Source organism: Manis javanica, chromosome 1 (genome assembly GCF_040802235.1).
Source record: "Manis javanica isolate MJ-LG chromosome 1, MJ_LKY, whole genome shotgun sequence".
Classification (NCBI taxonomy): domain Eukaryota; kingdom Metazoa; phylum Chordata; class Mammalia; order Pholidota; family Manidae; genus Manis; species Manis javanica.
In genome coordinates, this window is record NC_133156.1 from 17,246,931 (window position 1) to 17,270,981 (window position 24,051).

The window sequence follows — 24,051 nt, forward strand, 5'->3', positions numbered from 1 at the left end:
GGATTATAGCATTCGTAATTAACTTTTATAGTTTATTTAGCATTAACATTATGCCACTTCATGTAAAATGAAAGAGCAAAGCACTGTTTGCACAGCATAATTACTTCTAACTTGTGTGCTGTTGATGTGTTATCTTTTGCTTCAACACAGTGCTGATTTTAAGAGAGAAGAATACGGGCCTTTTGTATACACCTACATATGTATACACCTACATATGTATACACCTACATATTCAGGTTTTAAGTATTTCTTTGTGTAAATCTTAAGTTTTACCTGATGTCATTTCCCCTCAGCTTGAAGAATGTCCTTTAATATTGCATAACATAATAGGTCTAGTGATAAAACTGTTGGCTTTCATTTAGTTTAATACATATATATTTTACTGTTATTTTTCAAGAATATTTTTGCTGGATATAGTTCTGGACTGACAATCTTGTTTTAAAACCACTTTAAAGATTTTTTAAAATTGTTTTCTAATCTTCGGTGTGTCTTTAATTTTCAATTTGATATGTATTTTTCTTTAGTAATCATTTGGTATTCTGCTTAGAGTTTGATGAGCCTGTTTGGTTTGTAAGTTGATAGTTTTTACCAAATTTGGGACATTTTAACCACTATTTAAGAATACCTTTCCTGTAGCCAAGATATGAAAGCCACCTAAGTGTCCATCAATATAATAGATGAATGGATAAAGAAGATGTGGTACGTATGCACAATGGAGTATTATTCAGCCATAAAAAGAAAAGAAATCCTACCATTGGCAACAATACGGATGGATCTAGAGGGTATTAACACTCAGTGAAATAAGGCAGATGGAGAAAGATAAATACCAAGTGACTCCACTCATTTGTGGAATGTAAAAACAAAGCAAAACTGAAGGAACAAAATAGCAGCAGACTCACAGACACTGAGAAGGGACTAGAGGTTAACAAAGGGGAGGGGTTGGGGAAGGTGGATGGGGAGGGAGAAGAGGATTAGAGGCACTATAATTCTCAGTCACAATACAGGTAGGTCATTGGGAAGGCAGTACAACACGGAGAAGACAAGTAATGACTTCATAGCATCTTACTATGCTGATGGACAGTGACTGCAATAGAGGGGGTGACGACTTGGTAATATGGGTGAATGTTGAAACCACAGTGCTGTTCGTGTGAAACCATCATAAGATTGTATATCAATGATACTTTAATAAAAAAAAAGACAAAATGCTTTTCATGCCACATTCACTCTTCTCCTAAGATTCTTGTTATTCTGCTTAATATTGTACTGCAGGTCTTTGAGTCTGTTTTTTTTTTGTCTTTTTCTCTCAGTTCTTCAGGTTGAACAATTTCTTTTGATTTGTTTTCAAAGTCATTAACCCTTTTGTAATGTTGTTTCTAATATGCACTTATGCCCATTCCCCCTTTATTTACTTATTTTTCCAGCTTTATTGAGATATAATTGACAAATGACATTATGTAAATTTAAGATGTGTAGTGCCATGATATATGTATATTTATAAAATTATTTCCACAATAATAAGGTTAGTTAACACATCTGTCACCTAACATAGTTAACCTTATTGTGTGTGTATATGTGTATGTGTGTGGTAAGAACACTTAAGATTTATTCTCTATATAACTTTCAAGATCAAAACAGTATTGTTAACTATAATCACCATGCTACACAGATCTCCAAAGTTTAGTCTTCTTATGATTGAAAGTTTGTATTCTTTGATAAAAGCTCCCCAAGCCCCTGGCAACCACCAGTTTACTGTTTATATGAATTTGGTTTTTTTAGATTCCATGTATAAATGAGGTCATATAGTATTTTTCTTTGTCTGATTTACTTCACTTAGCATAATGCCCACAAAGGTTCATCCATGTCAAAATGGCAGGGTTTCCTTCTTTCTCATGGTTGACTAATATTCCATCATAAGTATATGATATATAAAAAGATAAATAGCATCTTTTTTTATCTGTTCATCTTTTGATGGACATTTAGGGTCTGTGTCTTGGTTATTGTGAATAATGCTGCAGTGAATATGGGGGTGAAGATATTTCTAAGCCCTTTTTCAAATGTATGCTTCAGTTATAGTATTTCATTTAGTTCTTTTTTTTTTAATGACTTATATTTACCTCCTGAGATTCCCCATTGTGACCATGTTTTCTGTTAAGTCTTTGAACATATTTACAGTAAAGTCCTTACTTGTGAATTCCCACCTCTGAATTCATGGTCATTTCTGTTGTCTGATTTTTTTCCCCCACCTTTGATAATAGATCACATTTTCCTGTTTCTTTTCATGTCTACAAGGTTTTAGTTGTAGATGGAATTGTGGACAGTGCGTCATCTCTATAAATTCTCTTCATCTTCCTCTGATGAGTATAGTTAAATTACTGGCTGATCATCTTGAACTGGGGAGGCTTAGTCTTAGACTTATTTAAGAGGGTCTGTATAGAAAGCCTGAGGTGTGTTCACAGCCCTTGTGACTTGGTGAGATTCAAACTCCAGGCTCATGTCTTCCCTGCACTGGGCAGCAGCTGAAATTGCTGCTGAGTACTTTCCAGTTTATAGTTGTTATTTTCCACTAGGCTCTTTGGAATCTTCTGTGAGCGTAAGTAGCTCAGGGGTAGGTGAATTTGAAGGAGCTTATATTAGTTTTTGAGGCTTCTGCTGTGGCTCATTCCTTTCCTCAATTTCCCTTCTGAATGTCCATGAACTTCAGTATAATTGCAGCCTACTGCCTCAGTTCTAGTGGCCTTATGCTGTTGCAGACTATTAGTGTCCCCATCAATAAAACTATAAATTTGAGTCTCTTTGAGTGTACTTCTTTCAGTGGTCAAATCTCCAATTGCTACCTGTCCTTGGTCATTTTCTTATACCTTCATATCATTCTTAAAAGTATTTTATTTAGAATTTACAATTATTTTCTGTGGAATGGTTAATGAATTGATAAAAGCTCTGCACTGTTGTTAGATTTTAGCATTATTATTATTATGCTCCCCTTTTTTAGCAGCAACTTCTGATAGACAACAGTGGGACATATGGGACCAGATAATGTTGGAAGAAAATGTCATTTTTCAACTGTCTTCAACCTTTATTTTTCTTGGTATTTCTACTCTGTGGAAAAGTACTAATATGTTAATGTTTGTCTTAACTATTTGTCTCAAAGTTCATGTTCATTAATAGGATTGTTGGACATTCATTTATCTTTAAATGGTTAGTGAGGAGCAGCTCAGTCCAGAGGACCCTTTAGGACAATTCTACAATTGTCTGGCTTTAGCTAAACAGACTTTTAAAAAAAAGTGTGTTCAAGAGGGAACTGGGTGAGTTGGTTGTAGAGACAGCACACACATCTAATAGATTTGTTTTGCACTTCTAGCACAATTCTAAGGTTAATATTAGTGTAATCTAAATATTAAGGTGTTGATTTTTAATTGTTTTCTTGAATTAAGATAGTGCTTATTTTGATGTTTTAATGTAAATATCTTTGTAAGAAGGTAGACTTTAAAATTTGAACTTGCTATTTGAGAAAGTAAATGCATCGAAAACTTAATATTCTTCATTTAAACACTTAAGTATTTTCGTTGATGGGAGGAAAATGAGGTATATGATAACCCCAACATACGATATTTACCTTTTTCTCTTCAGTTGGGTGTTACAAGGTAGAGAAGAGACAGGTGGATGCATTCAGTCCATTTTACAGTATTGTAGCCCTAAATAACACTTCCATATCTTTCATTTAGGGTTTGATTAAAGAGGTAAAATTATTGTAATGATGGATTTTTACCAATTGTAGGAACTGGTTGTACACTTCTACTCCTGAGTCTGGTGTTTGAAGTCAGGAGGGGTGGCAGTTGTGAAGGGAAGATAGCCATTAAGTTGGAGAGGAGAAAGATTAAATAAGAACCTGCAAAGATCTGGAATTTAGAGAAAGAGCTGGAACCTATCAGTCCAAACTTGAACCTTTGTCTCTTTCTCATTGATTCCAAACCGGCAACTTCGATGAGTAAATAACCTGTCGAAGGTGTGGCGCACCTCACCCTGGAGCTACACACAAACCTGCTCCAGTATTTTTTGGAAAAGCAAAGGAGATTTGACGGGAGCTCGGGTTGCTGTGGGCCCATTTGCTGCCCCACACCAGTTGTGCTGAGCCTGAAGATCCATGACAGCCTGTGAGAACCGCAGTAATACCTGACCTTACGTTGATGTTCTGAATGTGGCTGCTGCCTCACTTTTGTGAATTTCATGGGAATTTGTTTTGAGGCCAACCCTAACCCACACCCATACAGGGAACAGAATTTGGAGAAATGTGGTTGCAAACTCACTGACGATAAAAAGCCATCACAGTCCATCCCTTGCCATCATGGCACCTACACACACCTCTTTTAATCCTATTTAACTTTGAAAAACAATTTAAAAATTACGTTTTTGCAGAACATAACACGACTGTGCTTTGTTCAACTAATAACATATAAACCCTCTCCTTTAGAGAGTTTACAGAGTCTTTGGTCATTTGGGAGGTTGGCTTGTGGTTGGCTGGCCTAGGGTGGCTTCTCACATTTTGGGCTGTTGGCCGGCTCTCTGCTGGGTGATAGAGGGTGACTGGGGTACCTGTCTCTCACCAGTCATCAGCAAACCTGGGCTTGTTAACATGATGGTGGCAGGAGTCTAAGGGAAGTAGTGGAAATGTGCAAAGTCTCTTGAGGCCTACACTTGAAACTGGCACAGTGTCACTGCTGCCACATTGAGCTGGCCAAGGCAAGTCGTGTGGCCAACCAAGTATCAGAATGTGGGGAGATGAGCTCTGCTTCTTGGCGGGAGGAGCTTCAGTGTCCGTTGCAGGGGGTTTGGGTTCCCCGAGGTGTGGAGAATTGGGGCCAGTGTTTAAATCGTTCTACCATACAGTGTGATCTTGCATGAATCTCTTCATCTCCCTAAGTCTGTTTCATAACCTATAAAAAAGGTTAGGAGAGTAATGATACTTTTTGAGATGATTCCAAAGATCAGATAAAGTAAACAATGTTAATGCTTTGATTAGTGCCAGTATGTGCTTGTTAAATGTTAACTGTTGTTATTACTTGGTAATAATACTCAGATGTTTTATATTCATGACTAAATATTCATAATTTCCTGTGATACTGCCATTATTTCCTTCTTGCAGCTGAGGAGACAGACCGAATTGCTAAAGTTACCAATATGCCAATGGTGGTGGTAGACTCAACATTTAACCAGTTTTTAAAATTTTTGCTCTGAAAATCCAATTTGCCTTTTAGAGCCATACAGGGGTTAAAAATGTGGGCTCTGGAACCAACTGTGTTGGAGTCCTTGCCCCACCCCTTACCAGCTATTCAGCTTTGGGCAAATTACTTAACCTCTTTGTGCCTCATTCTCTAGGAAAGGAGATTGTTTAACCTTTCTGTAGTTGGTGAGGATTAAATGAATTATTGTATATTAAGTGTTTAGGGCTCTGAGCACGTCTAGGTACATATTCAATATGTTGTTTTTCCTTCTCTTGTTACTACTACATATTGTCTTAACCCAAACCTTTTAAAACATTATCTTATTTAAAAGTTTAGATGAGGCTGAAATTACCATTCTTTCCATGTTAAAAGCCATCTATTTCTTCATGGAGTGGTGTTAATCTTTATGATGGGTTTCCTAATATAATAATTATTGATTTTCCTGATATGAATTGATTACATAGGGACACTTCAATTTGGAGAAAAACTTCCCTGCAGTACTTTTTTTTCTTCTTCTCCTTTCTAAGCTTTACCCGCATAATGTCATTCATTTCAATGGCTTCTATTTTATGTTGGTTACCTCCAAATCAACAGATGGAGTTGTGACCTCAGTCCTGATTTTCATTCATTAATTGATTTTTATTTCTTCTCCCCAATTAGTCATTAAATTTACCTTTTTATGATCTCACACCCTTCTCTTCCCCTTTATGCTTGTTGCTTCTGGTTTAGTCCAAGTCTTCATAATTTTATTTTTAGTTTAGAAGCTTACTTTACTTTAGTTGCTTAATTTCTCAGCTCCATTCTTACCTTCTTTCGTTCCCTCCCTCTAGAACACTTTCAAAATACTTTATGTAAAAGACATTTGATCATTCAGTTCCCTTGGTTAAAACTTTTTTTTTTTTGTTTCCCATTGCCTGCAAGAAAAAAAATAAAATTTGAGCTTTCAGGGTTTTTGATGAATCTGCCTGTTTCCCTCTCCAATAGAATCTTTACTTACTTTGCAGCAGAATTTGAGTTCTTGCTATATGAAAATATTGAGGACTGTCATTCTCTTGAACTTCTATTCATTTGCATGTGTTTTTGATTTCATCTCAATCCTCTGCCTAGGTTTGTTCTCTCTGCAGACTTTCAGACTGCATCTTTTTAAAGATTTAGCTCAAGTGTGAGGTTTCCTTATCCCCATAACACATTTCAGACTTTTTGCCGCCTCTGGTATATACTTTTGTTCCAGCATTTATCACATTGGTGTTTTTAAAATCTTTGTTTAGATGTTACTCAAATACCATACAATTCACTAATTGCAGGTGTACACTCATTGGTTTAGTGTATTCAGAAAACTATTCAGATCCTTTGTTCATCTTAAAATTGGGTTATCTTTCCTTATTGAGTTGTAATAGTTCTTTACTTTTCTTGCTGTTACCCTTTGAAGCATGAAAGTTTTTTTGTTTTGTTTTTTGGTTTGTTACAAATCCCTCTTGTCCTTGTTGTGTTTGGAGTTGAGCTCAGTCTCTCTATTGTGATAATCTTGACAATTCAAGGGAGGGGTCCAGAATAAGCTACTGTGGCCTAAAAAATTTTTTGACAAGGTGTTTGAAGAGTACCTGAAATCTCTTATTTCCCTAAGAACAGAGCTTCCCTAAATAACTCAGTTATCATTAATTCTCTTCCTGGGAGTAGACATGGAAAATTGACTCATCACTAGAATTGAGAAGTTTCCAAACCACACCTAAACAAAGACCTCACACAACTACCGTATCTCCCACTTGTTCTAAGGGCCTCTTGATCTTTCCAAAAAAGTCATTTGTGTTTCTGTAAGTGTCCTTCTCTTTTACCCCTTCTATTAAGATCCAAACACCTCCTTGAGTCAACATTTTTCTGTGAAGTGTATGTATATACATGAATAAAAATTGATTTTGTCTCTTGTTAATCTGCTGTAGGGGAGGAAAAAAATCTCTTTCCTCTACCCATCCCAAATTTCTTGGCTGGGACCCTGCAAATTAGACTGTCAGAAGACACATTAACAAGAAAAAATAGAAGTTTATTAACTTGTGCATTGCATGGGAATACTCATTGATGACTAACTCAAAAGGGTTGTTTAGAATGTGGGCTTATACAGCATCTTAACAAAAGAAAAATCATTTTTAGAGAAGTAACAAGACAAAGGAAAAGGACTGAGTTTCTAAGGGTGGCAAATTATGGGACATTAAATATATGGGGGAGCTAATAAAAGATAAGGGCTAGTTAGTACAGTTAAAATATTTTTTAAATTGAGATATAATTGACATATAATACTAGTTTCATGTATATTGCATAGTGATTTGATATTTATACACATTATAAAATAATCACCACCGTAAGTCTAATTAATAGTTAACATCCCATATATAGTCACAAATTTTTTTTCTTGTGGTGAGAACTTCTAATATTCTCTTAGCAACTTGAAAATGTAAAATGCAGTATTATTAACTACAGTCACCATACTGTACATTACATCCCCATGACTGATTACTTTGTTTTTGGAAGTTTGTGCCATTGACCACCTTACCCCATTTTGCCCACCCTCCATTCTCTACCTCTGGCAACCATCAGTCTGTTCCTTATACCTGTGAATTCAGGTTGGTTGGTTGGTTTCTCTCCTCTCTTTCTTTGATTCTACATGTAAATGAGATCATGCAGCATTTATCTTTCTCTACTGACTTACTTCACTTAGTGTAATGTCCTCAAGGTCCATCCATGTTGTTGCAAATGTCAAGGTTTCCTTTTTATGGCTGTGTAACCATTGTATATATACAGCACAATTTCCTTATTTATTCTTCCCTCGATGGCACTTATATAGCTTCTGTGTTTTGGCTGTTGTAAATAATGCTTCAATGACCATGAGGCTGCCTGTGTTTTTTTGAGTTAATGTTTGCTGCTTTGGATAAATACCCAGAAATGGAGAGAGTATAGTGTGGAATTTTGTATGGGAGCAGAAAAGTTTTTAATTTCAATCATGTCAGTTTATTTTTGCAGTTATAGTCTGTGCCTTTGGTGTCATCTGAAGAACCACCACCTAATGTAAGATTGCAAAAATTTAAACCTATGTTTCCGTCTAACAACTTTATAGGTTTAGCTCTTATATTTAGGTCTTTAAATCATTTTGAGTTAATTTTTAACAAAATTTTAACTTTTGTGTGAGGCAAATACACAGTTCATTCTTCTGCATGTTGATAACCTTTCTAGCACCATTTGTGAAGGCCATTCTTTTCCCATTTAATTTCCTAGGCATCCTTGTCAAAACCAGTTGATTGTAAATGTGAGGGTTTATTCTGGACTCTCAGTTTTGTTCCATTGATATATATATAGCCTTGTGTGAATACCACACTGTCTTAATTACTATTATTTTGTAGTAGGCTAGTATGATATGAAATTGGAAAGTGTGAAACCTCCATCTTTGTTATTATTTTCGTGATTGTTTTATATGTGTTGTTTGAATTTCCATGTGAATTTTAGGGTGACCTTGTATATTTTAGGAAAGAAGTTAGTTGGGACTCAAATTGGATTTTAATAGCTTAGTCATTTGTCTTTCAAATATTTAGGTGGTTATTAGCCCCAAATTCCAAACGCCTCTTTGAGTCAACATTTGAATGATTAATTTTTTAGTCTGTAAAACAGGCAAAGTAGATATTACATATTTCCATGTGTCTTTACTTCTGCAGAAGTAGAAACATTCAGAATGGTTAAGTGTGTTGTCTGAGTGGCGCGAGCCAAACCTTGATCTTAACGCCAAATGTCAGCTTCTTTTCACTCTCCCTTCCTACATGACTCGTTTTCTTTTGTCTTTTAAAAATCCTGGTAGAGGTCTTGTGTTTCTCCAAGACGATTACTATTTCATGTTCTCCAGTAGAGATTGATTTGCATGAATAAGTTTGTCCCTTTTACTGTCTTTTACAAGTTATAAGTGGACAGGTGCGGAATTTTCACAGACTAAATGTTCCTTTGTTAACCAGCATCCAGATCGAGAAAGAGACATTCCCCACAGGCCTGGGACACCTCCTTCATGCCTCCTCTCAGTTACTGCACCCCAGGGGTAACCATTATCCTGAGTTGGAACGTCATACTTTAGTTTTACCTATTTTTGAACTTTAAAAAATTTGACTCATTCTGTATGTAATCTTCTTGTTTGTTTGTTATTCTTAATATGCAATCACATGAGCAACATTGTGGTTAATCCAGTAACCACATTATCAAGTCCCCACCACATACCCCATTTCAGTCACTGTCCATCATGTAGGTAATCTTTTGTCTGATTTATTTTGCTCAACATGATATTTATGAGATTGTTCTGCATTATGTATGAGTCTAGCTTGTTACATGTAGTAGAATAAGCAGAGGTACTTCTGTTACTTTTATTATTAAATTATTTTATGCTGTTTTTATTTATTCGTCAGTTAATCACATAACTATACTGTCCAAAGCTGTGAATTGAGATCTGTGGGAACTAGAAATTTTGATAGGGTGAATAGTGGGATACCTGCTATATACAAAAGTGGGCTGCCATGATGATTTATTAAAGAAAGCTTGTGTATTGAAGCTCTGAGGAGACAGTTGCTGTTAGGATTGATTGCAGTTTATTACTTGACACCTTTTTTAGTTTTTTTTAGTAATTTTCAGTTCTTGGTGACATTTTTATGGTGTATGGTGTGAAAGGTTATATGTCCTTTGAGAACATTCACTGACCTTCTCGTCATCACGGTGTAATGGAGACATTCCGGCTTTGTCAAGCTCAGGTGTTAGGACTCGGCTGTGGATGCGTTCCTTCTCCCAGCCTCCGAGCCTGGGCATCAGATACCAGGGCTGCTTGAAGGAGGAGTAGCACAAAGTACGTGAAAGTAACGTATAGTTCCTGGCAAACAGGTCCTCAGCTAATGCTAGTTTTATTCTTTCATTTCTTATGTGATAAATACAATAATTTGCTACTTGAGAGGTAGACTTCTGTTTTCAGAGCAGCCAAAGACTTCTTTAAATACTGTGAAATACAGTTACATCTTGGGTTCTAGAAGTATGTCAGGGTGCTAAGCTAGAAGTGGCCATTACTTTTCTCCTCTTTTAAAACCTTTTGTTTTTAAAACGCATCTTGGGTGTCATGCTATATCTACAGTTTTGTCTTTTCGGTTTGATTTTAGACTTTGGTCTGGGTCAGCGCATAAATTGCCTCATACATTTTAGTTTTGTATGGTTACACCAAAAGTTAGCTTTTCTGTTGCAGGACATGTAAGTAATTTTCAATATTTTGCTGTTACACCCACCTCTACATGTAAATACAAAAAAAAAATGTAGCCGGGTTTGCCATTGCTTTGTATGTTGGGATTGAAACTTGCATGTGCGGAAGGGAAGAATCAAGGGAACGGGACAAACAGAGCCAAGAGCAGAAATGGAACCATGCTCAAAGCCTGTCCTGCTCTGGGATTATTTGTTTTCCTGAGGTAATGTACTTTTTTTTGTTGTTGAAGGTAGTTGGACTGGGCACTTCTGTTCCTAATACTTTAAGAATCTAAACGAATATTATGAGCACCCTTACTTTGCACTTGTCTAAGTGGAAATGTTCAAGTGTTTTGTATTATTTACTCTGAAAACTACTGTTTATCATAGTAAACATTTTCCTGATTGGCTTTAAGAGATTTATGTAAATCAGGAATAGTTAGCAGTTTATTGTAGATGATTTTATACTTTTTCTTCTTTGACTTATTAATACAGTTCATGAATAAATTTTCTGACATTGAGAGTCTGCAGAGAGAACTCCTTTGCAAGAAAGAGAGATCATGTGCCTGTTACTTGTCTAATCTAAAACAAATTCCTGAGCTATGACCTGACACCTCTGAATCTGGCGAGGAGAATCACAGTATCTCATCAGCTACCCTTTTTGGCTTGAAGTCTGTTTTGTGTGCTAAAAGTATAGCTATGCCCACCTTTGGGTTTCTGTTTGCTTGAAATTTTATTTTCTGTCCTTTCACTTTGAGTCTGTGTGTAAATGTAGAGCTGAAATGAGTCTTCTGCAGGCAACATATAAAGTTCAGTCCTGTTCTTTTTTTTTTTTAAATCTATGCCACCACTGTGTACCTTTTGGCTGGTGAGTTCAATCCATTTAAATTTAGGCTGGTGATTGGTATGTAAGGGTTTAGTACTGGCATTTTATCTTTTGCTTCTGGTTATTTAGTCTCTCCTTTGTTTTTTCCTTCTTTCTCTGCCAAATGTTGGTTTTCCATGGTGATTTACTCAGTCTCCCTGTTCTAAGTTTTGTGTCTCTGCTCTAGGTTTTTGCTCAGCAATTTCCATGACGTTCACATAAAATAAGGATAAAATAGTCCTTTTCTGCTGATAGCAATTTATTTTCATTCACCTATAACATTTCCATCCTTTTGCTCTTCCCTTTTTATATTTTTTATGCTTTTTTCCTTTGACCTTTATGCTGTAATGAAGGGTTTAGTATATTCTTCTAAAAGTGAGTTGCAGTTCTCTAATTCTGACCATGTTAATCAGTATTTTGTGTAATTTTGCCTTTACATTGCAGATTGAAGAGATCCTTTCAATTTTTCTTCTAAGGCAGGTCTGGTAGTGGTGAACTCCTCAGCTTCTATTTTGGTAGGTATAAACCTGTATGTATGTCATATCTGAAGGATAATTTTGCCAGATGGGATATTGACTGGCAGCTTTTTTTTTTTTTTTTTTGATAGTTTGAGTATGTCATTCTGCTTTCCACTGACCCATAGAGTTTCTGCTGAGAAATCTGCCAGTAGCCTGTTGGGGTTTCCTTTGTAAGCTACTCTCTCTTTTTTTTTTTTCCCCATGGCTGCCTTTAATTCTTTGTCATTGACTTTAGACAGTCTTAATATGATGTGTCTTGGAGATGATGATCTTTTTTTATTGAGGTACATACAAAAATGCACAAGTCTTAGTTACATCTTGATGACTTTTTGTCATGTGTATACACTCATGTAACCATCACCCAGATCAAGACATCAAACATTCAATTTTTTTTTCACCTTCACCTATTTCACCAATCACCCCAAACCCCACCTCCTGTGGCAACCACTGGTCTGTTCTCTGTGTTTGAGTCTATTTCTGTTTTGTTTGTTTATTTATTTTGTTTTTTTTTTAGATTCATATTTATTATATGGCAGGCTTCATTCTTTTTTATGGCTGAGTAATATTCCATTGTATATATACCACATCTTTATCCATTCATCTTTCGGTGGACACTTAGGTTGCTTCCACATTTTAGCTATTGTGAATAATGCTGTGATAAACATAGGAGTACATACATCTTTTCAAATTAGTGATTTTGTTTTCTTTGGGTAAATTCTCAGACTGAATCATACGGTATTTCCATACTGCTTTCCTTAGTGGCTGCACCAATTCACATTCCCACCAACAGTGTACAGTTCCTTTTTCTGTACATCCTTGTCAACACTTGGTATGTCTTGTTGATGTTAGCCCTTCTTACTGGTGTGAGATGATACCTCGTTGTGGTTTTGAGTTGCATTTCCTTGATGATTAATGATGTTGAGCATCCTTTCATGTGACTGTTGGTCATCTGTATGTCGTCTTTGGAAAAATATCTATTCAGGTCCTCATCCCATTTTTTGTTTGTTTTTTTTGCTACTGCATTACATGAGATTTTTCTGTATTTTAGATATTAGCCACTTATCAGATTTATCATTTGCAAATATATTCTCCCATTCAGTAGGTTCCTTTTTGTTTTGTTGATAACTTCCTTTGCTGTGAAAAAGATTTTTAGTTTGCTATAGTTCCGCTTGTTTATTTTTACTTTTGTTTCCCTTGCCTGGGGAGACATACACAAAAAAAAATTACTAATGCTATGTCCAAGAATTTACTGTCCATGTTTTCTTTCAGGAGCTTTATGGTTTCAGGTCTTGTATTTAGGCCTTCAATCCATTTCAAGTTGATTTTTGTGTATGGTGTCAGACAGTGATCCATTCTCATTCTTTGGATGTAGCTGTCCAGTTTTCCCAGCACAATTTATTGAAGAGACTTTTTATCCCGTTGTGTATTCTGGCCTCCTTTGTCATAGATTGACCATATAAATGTGGCTGTATTTCTGGGTTCTCTATTCTGTTCCACTATCTGTGTGTTCAGTTTTGTGCCAGCAGTATACTGTTTTAGTACTGTAGCTTTGAAGTGTAGTTTGAAATCCGGAAGTGTGATACCTCCAGCTTTGTTGTTCTTTCTCAAGATTGCTCTGGCTATTTGAGGTCTTTTTTGTTTCCATACAAGTTTTAAGATTATTTGTTCCAGTTCTGTGAAAAATGTCATTGATATTTTGATAGAATTTATAGAATCTATAGATTGTTTTGGGGAATATGGCTATTTTTGCATTAATGTTTCCTATACTTGAGTATGGAATATCTTTCCATTTATTTGTGTTGTCTTCAATTTCATTATTATCTCATAGTATTTCAGAGTACAAGATTTTCACCTCGGTAAGATTTATTCCTAGGTATTTTATTGTTTTTAATGCAATTGCAAATATGATCGCTTTCTTTATTTCTTTTTCTGCTAATTTGTTATTTGCATGTAGAAGTGCAACAGATTTCTGTATGTTAATTTTGTATCCTGTAACTTTAGGGAGTACATTTTTTAGGTCAAATAGTTTTTTGGGGGAGTCTTTTGGGTTTTCTGTGTTTACTATCATGTCAGCTGCAAATAATTGACAATTTTAACTTTTCTTTGCCTATATGGATGCCTTATATTTCTTTTTCTTGCCTAATTGCTGTGGCTAGGACTTACAGTGCTGTATTGAATAAAGGTGTTGATAGTGGACATCCTTGTCTTGTTCCTGACTAAAGGAAAAACTTTCAGCTTTTTGTATTCGAGTATTATCTAAGTTGTGGGTTTGTCATATATGGCCTTTCTGGTATTCAGATATTTTCCTCTTTTTTCATTTTGCTAAGAGTTATCATGAATGGATGTTGAATTTTGTGAAATGCTTTTTCAACATCTGTTGAGATGATCATATGGTTCTTTTCTTCCTTTTGTTAATGTGAATTGCATTGACTGTGGAACCATCCTTGCATCCCTGAAATATATCCTTCTTGATTGTGGTGAAGGATCCTTTTAATGTATTTTTCAATTTGATTGGTTAATTTTATTGATTATTTTTGCATCTGTGTTTATCAGGGATATTGATCTGTAATTTTTTTTTGTAGTGTCTTTGCTTGGTTTTGGTATTATGATGAAGCTGGCCTGACAGAATGAATTTTGAAGCATTACTTTCTCTTCAGTTTCTTTGGTATAGTTAGAGAAGGACGGGTATTTACCTTTCTTTAAATGTTTGGTAGATTTCTCCTGTGAAGTTATCTGGTCCTGGAATTTTTTTGTGTTTAGTTTTTTTGATTACTGATTCTGTTTTGTTAAAAGAATAATTGACTCGTTCAGGTTTTCTATTTCTTCCTGGTTCAGTCTTGGAAATTGCATGTTTCTAGCAGTTTAGTAATTTCTTCTACATTGTCCAGTTTGTTGGCATTATGATTTTTTGTACTAATCTCTCATAATCATTTGTATATCTTGTATATCTATGATGTCAGTTCTAATTTCTCTTGCATTTCTGATTTTGAGTCATTTTTTTTCTTGATGAATCTAGCTAGCTAGATTTCAGTTTTATATTTTCAGAGAACCAGCTGCTAGTTTCATTGCTCTTGTATTGTTTTTTAGTCTCATATTTATTTCTTCTCTTCTCTTTATTATTTCTTTCCTTCTGTTAACTTTGGGCTTTGTTCCTCTTTTTCTAGTTCCTTTAAGTGTAGGGTTAGATTGGGATTTTTCTTGTTTCTTAAGGTAGGTCTGTATCTTTATAAACTTCCCACTGCTTTTGCTGTGTCACAAATATTTTGAATCATTGTTTTCATTTTTATTCTTTTCCAAATATTTTTAAATTTCCTATTTGATTTCTTTGTTGACCCATTGTTTAGTAGAATGCTTCCATGTTTGTGTGTTTTTCAGTTATTTTCTTGTAATTGGTTTTTAGTTTCATACTGTTGTGTTTTGAAATGATGCTTGTTATTATTCCAGTTTTCTTAAATTTATTGAGACTTGTTTTGTGACCTAACATTATCTAAACTGGAGTGTTCCATGTGCAGATGAAAAGAATATGTATTCTACTGTTTTAGGATGCAGTGTTCTGCCTATACCTTTTAAGTCCATTTGGTCTCTTGTGTCATTCAAAGTTACTGTTGGCTTATTTATTGTCTGTTTAGATGACCTATCCGTTGATGGAAGTGGCTGTTAAAGCCCCCTACTGTTCTTGTATTATTGTCAGTTTCTCCCTTTATGTCTGTCAACACTTGCTTTATATATTAAGTGCTCCTGTGCTGGGCGTGTTGATATTTATGATTGTTATATGTTCTTGTGGGATTGAGCATATTAATCATTATATGAGGTCCTCATTTGTCTCCTGTTACAGTCTTTGTTTTGAAGTCTGTTTTGTCTAAGTCCTACTACAGCTTTATTTAAAATTTCTGTTTGCATGAAATATCTTTTTCTATCCCTTCAATTTTGTTCTGTTTGTGTCTTTGGGTCTGAAGTGAGTCTCTTGGAGGGAACATATAGATGGGTTTTGTTTATCCTTTTAGTCACCCTTTGTCTGTTGATTGGAGTGTTTAGTCCATTTACATTTAAAGTAATGTACTTGTTGCTATTCTGTTAAATTTTTCTGTTGTTTTTGTTCTTCTCTGATCCTTTCTTTGCAGTCTTCCTTTATGTATGATCAGTTTCTTCAGTGTTATGTGTGGTTAGATTCCTTTCTTTTGTGTGTGTATGTTTTATTATAGGTGTTTAGTTTGTGGTTACCATGGGGTTTGTGTTTGATGTCTTACATATATAGTGGTCTTAGGTGATGGTCACTTGTTTGGATACATTCTAACAGCACTGTATTCTTTATTTCCCTCTTCCACGTTTTATATATATGATGTCTTCTTTCACACTTTTTCAAAGTGATTCCTTTAACTGAAATTTAGAATTGATTTTTACTACTTTTGCCTCTTAACTTTCATACTGGTTCTCAATGTAAATCACTACCTTTGCTGTAAGTTTCCTTTCATCAGTGAAATTTTTCTTCATAATTATTTTTGTTTCTAGTTACAGGCTTGTCTCCCTCTTAAAGTCCTTTTAACACTCCTTGTAAGGCTAATTTAGTGGCGGTGAACTCCTTTAAACTGTGTTTATCTGGACACCTCTTTACTCTTAGAGAATGTCGTTTTGCACTGAGATAATAAGGTCTTCTCTTAACTTTGTGGACTGTATGTCAGGTTCCTTCCCCAGGTTTGGAAAGTTCTCACCTATTATTTAAATATGCTTTTTGCCCCCTTTTCCCTCTCTTTTCTTTCTGGTACCTATTATTTTTATGTTGGCTTTCCTAAATGAGTCTGATAGTTCTTGTAGGGTTTCTTCACTTTTTACAAATCTTAGTTTTCAGTCCTCTACGGAATCATTTCTATTTTTTATCTCTGAGTTTGCTTATTGCATTTTCCATCTCTCTGCTCTTTTTCCAATGCTTTTTAATGCATTCTTCATCTCCCTGAGTTTAACACCAGAATATTTGTGTTTCTTTTTTGGAATTTCAGTGTGTTTAGTAAAGTACTTCTTCTGCACATTAATTTTATTCCTGAGATCATTGTATTGTCATTTTGATTTTTCTTGTAGCTCATTGAATTTCTTTGTCAGAGCTATTTTGAATTCTTTATCACTTAGATTGCAGTATTACATGTCTTTGGTTTCAGTTGCAGGAAAACTCGTTTGGTGATACTGTATTACCATGGCTTTTCATGGCGTTTGATGAAAAGTGCCTCTTCCACTGTATTTAAAGAACCAAACACCTTTTTTATGTTCAGGTTTGTTTACTTGTATTCTAAAAGTTCAATAGGTTGGTAATTAAGATCTTTCCTTTTGTTTTTGAGTGGGTGGTGCCATATCACAAGTTTTTGGTTTCTCTTACCAGAGCTGACTGGCCACTAAGGTTGGGAGTAGTGGCAGAAAAAATAGCTGGTAGAAAAAAAGGGGTGGCAGCAGAGTGGGGGGAGGTGTGTGATTAGCACTTTGGGCCTTGGTGTAGCCACAGCCCAGTAGGGGGATCCCTCAGTGGGGATATTCCATAGGTCCATGGTGGTCTGTCTTATCAGACTCTTGGGGCAGACAGCAGGAATGCTTTCCTTCAGTTCCTTTTGTCTGTCTTTTGTCTTCCCTTCTCTCCTCCAGTCATTGTAGCCTTTACTCAGAGAGCTTAATGGGTTCTTAAAGCTGAATCCTATGTGGCTGGGCAAAAACCCACTTGTTGCCTACTCTCTCCACCTCCTTTGCCAGAAGGGTTTTGTTGGTCGACTGCTGGACCTGACGCCATTGCTTTCACTCTGCAGCCTCCTCCAAGGTCCTGTCCACCCACTTCCGGTGCACAGATGGTGGCTCTCTTGGGTGTTCTGGGTAGAGGTAGGTTTTTTCCTTATGTATGTGTGATTAGATGTAAACTGAAAGGGAGAAAAAAAAACCGATTTGGTATGCCATGGTGCTGATGTCATCCCCCATTCCATGTTTTCTTTTTGGTATGGAATTTATAGTTTGTTTCTTTCTTGAAAGAAAACTGTTATTCTGTACCTTTGACATTCTACCTTTCATTTTAAAAGTTAATCTGGAGGTTAATAGCTGACCCTTTTCAAAATTGATACTAAAGCTCTTTTACTCCATGATGATGCCCATCATTTTAGTTCTTTATTAATCCGCTAAATTAGTGTTGTTATTATATATGGTGTTTGCTCATGTTGTTTCCATGTTTATAGTTTCTTTTCCTTTATTTTCTTCTCAATTGCAAAGTTCTCTGTCATCCAGTATCTTTTAATTCCTTTTTAAATTTCTCAACTCTTTGCTTCTTGGCCCTCTATTTTAGTTTCTTAAAATTACTAATTTTTATGACTCTCCACCCATCTCTAATCTTTTTAACTAGTCCACTGAGATTTTGAAATCAACAATTGTCTGTCAAAACCATAGAAAAGCCTTTGTGGTTTTTCCATGGATTAAGCAGTTTTGGAGTTGGGATAATGCAGCTGCAGAATATCCCTAAGTAGGCAAGAAATTATTGAACCTGATTCAGTTAAGAATAACTGAAAAGCATTAATATTAATCAAGGAGACTAGATTAAAATACCTCTGCATAGCTTCAAAATCAATATATTAAGGAATATCTTCACATGTTTATGTACTATGCTGGTTTTGGTATGTTCTCATTATAGGAAAATCTACCAAGAGATTTATTAAACTTTTGTGTGGACTTGGCATCCAGATTTATCTTCCAACTCCTGTACCCCCAGTTCATTAATTCAGTTCCATCTACAAGGTACATAATTTTTATTTTATTTTATTGTAGTAAAGCAGGTAATATAATAAAAAGTAGAGAAGTGTGTCTTAGTGGGATAGAAAGGTTAGGACAGCAGTAGGCAAGCTTTACCCATGAATGGAAAATATCCTGACCATTTCTCAGAGCATGACTTGTATGGTAATTTTATCTCCTTGAAATCCCTGCTAGTTCCCCTAATCCTTCCCTCTCCTTGGGAATTCAGAATGAAAACTGTTTACAAAGAGTTTTTGTGCTCAGTAATATGGTACACAGTATAACTAACTTAATGTATAAGTAACTTAAACAGTGCCAACTCAGAGAAACCCAGACTTCAAATTCAAAGTCAAGTGCATGTTGCATAATACTACTTTGTATCTCTTTTAGACTACAGTAAAATGGGCATAATTGTACTGTCTATATTGATACTTAAGGACCATACTAAGCCACGTGCATAGTGAATTCAATTAGGTAGAAGTAATATGGTATCCATAATGTCAGCAGATTTGCTTTAGAATTATATATTTATTGTATTGTACACTTAAAATTCAGAAGTTTCCAGGGCCTGAGCTCTGGTTGGGGACAATGGGGAAAGGTTGGAAAAGGTCACAAATTTTTGTTTCATTTCATTTCAGTTATAAAATGGATAAGGTCTGATGATCCAGTGAATAGTGTCGTGACTGTATTTGATAAAACTGTACTGCATAATGGAAATTTGCTAAGAGTAATGTTAAACATTCTCATCAAAATAAATAAATAATAAAAGGGTGACTGTGAGGTGATGGATATTAACTTGATAGTGGAAATCCTTTCACAATGTATGTGTGTATCAAATCATGTTGAGTGGTTTAAATATATTACAACTTTTGTCAATTATACCTTAATAAAGCTGAAAAAAAATAAAAAAGTTTTCTCCACAGAAAATTTGTAACTTGTTGATGAGGCTCATTGTGATCACTTCACAATGTATACATATATATTGAATCATCATATTGTATACCTTTAATGAATATGTTATATGTCAATTATATCAATAAAAATTTTTTTAATCTTTTATGTGGGACCATATGTTATGTTTGAAATTATATTGGACCCTACATATTTGACAAAGAGATTATTTAGATTTATTGTACTGTGAAGGAAAATCCATAGTTGTAATACAAAATTTAAAAAGCTGAAAAATCCTCATGCAGAACTTCCTTTGCTTATTACAAGCAGAAGTTTTAATAGTATCAAGAAAAATCTGTTAAGCTGTCTGGTACAGCTGCAAGTGCAGATGAAACACTTGTGAGGCTGTTTTCCCCACTTGCAACAAAAAATTGAAGGTTGTCCCTGGACTAAATTTTTAATTTTGCTAAAATTTTTTCCTATTACAAGTAAGTACAGGCATATCTTGGAGGTATTGTGGGTGCAGTTCCAGCCACTGACATAAAGTGAACCAAATGAAATTTTTGGTTTCCCAGTATGTTTGCACTGTATTGTAGTCCATTAAATATTCAGTAGCATTCTTTCTAAGAAAACAGTGTACATGCTTTAATTAAAAAATACTTTATTGCTGAAAAATGGTAATCATCTGAGCTTTCAGTGAGTCATAATCTTTTTGCTGGTGGAGGGTCTTGCTTTGCTGAGGCTGCTGACAGATCAGGGTGGTGGCTGCTGATGCTTGGGGTGGCTGTGGTCATTTCTTAAATTAAGACAATAGCAGTTACACCGCTTTGACTCTTCCTTTCAGGAGCAGTTTCTCGGTAGCATGTGTTGCTGTTTGGTAACATTTTATCTACAGTAGAATTTTCGTAAGAAGCAAGTGTCATCTGCTCAGGTCTGATCGTGAGATGCAGCAGTACCAGTACTCTTGCTGTTTCCACCACATCTGCAGTTACCTCCTGCACTGAAGCCTTGATTCCTGGGAAGTCGTCCATGAAGGCTCGAAGTCTTCCAAACCCCTGTTAATGTTGATATTTGATCTCTTCCCATGAATCACAATGTTCTTAGTGACATCTAGAATGGTGAATCTTTTCCAGCAGGTTTTCAGTTGACTTTGTCCAGATCCATCAGAAGATTCACTATCTGTGGCAGTCAAATGAAATTTATGAAGGTCAAAATTACTTTTTGATCCATGGGCTACAGAATGGATGTGTAATTCAGGCATGAAAGCAACATTCATCTCGTTGTACATCTCCATCAGAGCTTTTGGGTGACAGGTGCATTGTCAAGCAGTATTTTGAAAGGACTCTATTTTCTGAGCAGTAGGTCTCAACAGTGGGTTTAAAATATTCTCTAACCCATGTTGTAAACAGATGTGCTGTCACCCAGGCTTTAGTCTTCCATTTATAGAACATTGACAAGTAGATTGAGCACAATTTTTATGGGCCCTGGGATTTTCAGAATGGCCAATGAGCATTGGCTTCAATTTAAAATCCCCAGTTGTATTCAGCCCTAACAAAGAGAGCCAGCCTGTCCTTGGAAGCTTTGAAGGCAGGCATTGACCCTTCCTCTCTGGCTGTGAAAGTCCTTGATAGCATCTTCTTCAGTTAGAAGGCTGTTTGGTCTACATCAAAAATCCGTTGTTCAGTGTAGCCACCTTTGTTAATTATCTTAGCTAAATATTCTGGATAATTTGTTGGTGTAACTTCTACATCAGCACTTGCTGCTTCACTCTGTGTTTTTCTGTTTTGAAGACAGATTCTTTCCTTAACCTCATGAACCAATCTCTGCTAGCTTCCAACTTTTCCTCTGCAGCTTCCTCATCTCTGTCAACCTTCATAGAACTGAGGAGAGTTTAGGGCCTTACTCTGGATGAGGCTCTGACTTAGAGGGATGTTGTGGCTCGCTTCATCTGCATCCGGACCACTAAAACTTACTGCAAGCAGTAAGGTGCTTTTGCTTTCTGACCATACATTTGCTCACCGGAGTAGCACTTTTAATTAACTTGAAGAAGTTTTCCTTTGCATTCACAACTTGGATAACAGTGTGGTACCTAACAGAAGAGGCCTAGCTTTCAGCCTATCTCAGCTTTTAACATGCCTTGTTCACTGATTTAACCATTTCTAGCTTTTGATTTAAAGTGAAAGACACAGACTCTTCCTTTCACTTGAACACCGAGAGACCTTTGTAGTGTTATTAATATGCCTAATTTCAGTATTAGTGTGTCTCAGGGAATAGGGAGGCCCGAGGAGAGGGAGGGAGATGGTGGAATGGTTGGTTGGTGGGGCGGTCAGAACACACACAAGGTTTACCTGTTAAGTTCCCTGTCTTACATGGGTGTGGTTGTGGTGCCTCAAAATAATTACAGGAGTCACAGCAAAGATCACTGATCACAGGTCACCGTAAAAAATACAATAATAATGAACAAGCTTGAAATGCTGCAATAATTAACCAAAATGTGACAGAAAAATAGAAAATGGCACTGATAGACTTGGTTATTAATTCAGGGTTGCCACAAACCTTTGCTTTGTAAAAAATGCATTATCTTCAAAGCACAAAGAAGTGCAATAAAACAGATCTGCCTGTACCTACAAGGGCCTACTTTTTGAATGGGAAAGCCTGAGCCCCCAAATTTAAGGCTGAAAATTTGATTTTGATATTAGAAACAAATGCTAGTTGAGACCAACTAGTTTTTTTATGTGGACCGTTGTTCTCTAATGTTATTTTGAAAGTGTGATTTTGCAGAATGTGAGGTTTTTCTTGAAATGCACACATAACATACCTTTACTTGTTTTATCGTCAGATCTAGCATATCCCTGTGCTTTTGCTTATAACTCAGTATTTCCTCTGCCCAGAATCCTCACCTAGCCACCTGTTGTCTTTCACAGCTTATATTTAATTCCAACTCTCTGTGATGAGCTGCTGACAGCTTTTTCTACCATCTTTGACAGAATGAATTGTTCCCTCTTGTGTTTTCTTTAAAATGCTCTTTTCGTGTGTACAGTTCAGTGACTTAATAAATTTAGAGTATGTAACACTGTCCGCCAAAGATGTCTGGTATCCATTTGTAGTCACTTTTCTCACCCCCAGTCCCAGGTGACAACTGATCTATTATCTGTTTCTATAGACTTATCTTATGTGGATGTTTCGTGTAAATGTAATCATACAATATGTGGTGTTTTGTGTCTCTGGCTTCTTTTACTTGGATAATGTTTTTGAGGTTCATCCATGTTACATATCAGTGCTTTGTTCCTTTTTTTTCCCTGAATAGTATTCCACTGTGTGGGCGTGCCATTTTTGTTTATCCATTCACCGGTTAATAGATACTTGCATTTTTACACTTTTTGGCTACTAGAATGCCATGTTACTCAACTTTGTAGAAGTCCCTGTGAAACTTTTTTCAAGTGCAGGTGTTTGGGTCTGAGTATTAGGGATTCAAGTGTGTCCCAAAGCTTAGAAACTACTAAGATTATGGGAATAAGCTGTCAAAGTCAGCTGTAGATTATTTCCAGTTTAGTTGCTGGATAACTTCAGCATAGTTAATATCTTATGCTCAGTTTTCTCATTTATAAAATGGGCATGATTATATGACTCATCTCTTTATTAATACTGTGTGTTGAGCTCTTCTTGCTTGTCACTCACTGTTATGCATTAGGTATACAGCAGTGAACAAACTATAGAGTTCTTGTTCTCATATAGTTTTGAAAAGTTTAGAATGGAAAACATACATTAGAGGGTAAATATTTACAGTTACAAATTTTTTGAAGGAAAATACAGAGCTGGTATTGAGAGCATGCAGTAGCAATGTAAATTTAGCTTGGTTGGATTTGGGAAAGCATTTCCGAGGAATTGATGTATGAGACTTGAAAAAGCCAGTATTAGCCAGGAATGAGGGGTGACAGGGAGGAGTGACAGAGGGAAAAAGGTTATGAAGCAGAAAAAAACTGCACACTGGGACAAGGATCTTGGTTTGGTGCCTTCAAGGAATAGAGGAGTGACTGGATTGTACTGAGAAAGTGGCCAGATTAGGATATTTAGAATTTACTCTAGGATAATGGGAAGCTAAGAATTTTAAGTAAGGAGAGAGAGAAGAGATGAGCTTATATTAAGATCATTCTGGCTGCTTTTTGAAGACAAGGAATTGGAGGTGGCTTAGATTAGATTGTGGTGAACTGATGGCCAAATGAAGGATGGATTTTATTTGTTTTGCAGGTAGCATTTACAGGATGTGAGAATTACATTTAAGTGTTAAAAGAGAATTGTCAATGGTTACTCCCAGTTTTCTGGTAGGAAAAGATTGGGTATACCAAGGCACTGTCCCATGGATAAAACCATGGTTCCTATGGCCAGGATTCTCACCCGACCCTGGTTGGCTAGCTTACTGCACACGTGTGGGCAATGTATCGTTACTGACTCTATATAATAAGCCCTGCCCAGTGCTCTGGGTGACACGGTGGCACGGGCTGCAAGGCTGCAGGAGAGCGGAGCAGAGCAGAGGCTGGAGTGGTGGCAGCACCGAGGACAGAGACGTAGA

The 24,051-nt window shown here is 36.0% G+C and overlaps 1 protein-coding gene across 8 annotated transcripts in view; it reads left to right on the forward strand.

Moving 5' to 3' along the window:
• The window catches only part of PDS5B (PDS5 cohesin associated factor B), a 184,549-nt gene that overhangs the window by 11,810 nt on the left and 148,688 nt on the right, over positions 1 to 24,051 (forward strand). The window contains exon 1 of one of the 8 annotated variants that reach the window (XM_073229099.1): positions 11,820 to 11,840. The exons of 6 other annotated variants lie outside the window; for them this stretch is intronic. The gene's annotated coding sequence lies outside the window, so the exon portion shown is untranslated. Of the gene's footprint in view, positions 1 to 11,819; positions 11,841 to 18,577; positions 18,597 to 24,051 lie in introns of those variants that run through there. One more of the 8 variants, XM_073229101.1, reaches the window with a different exon arrangement.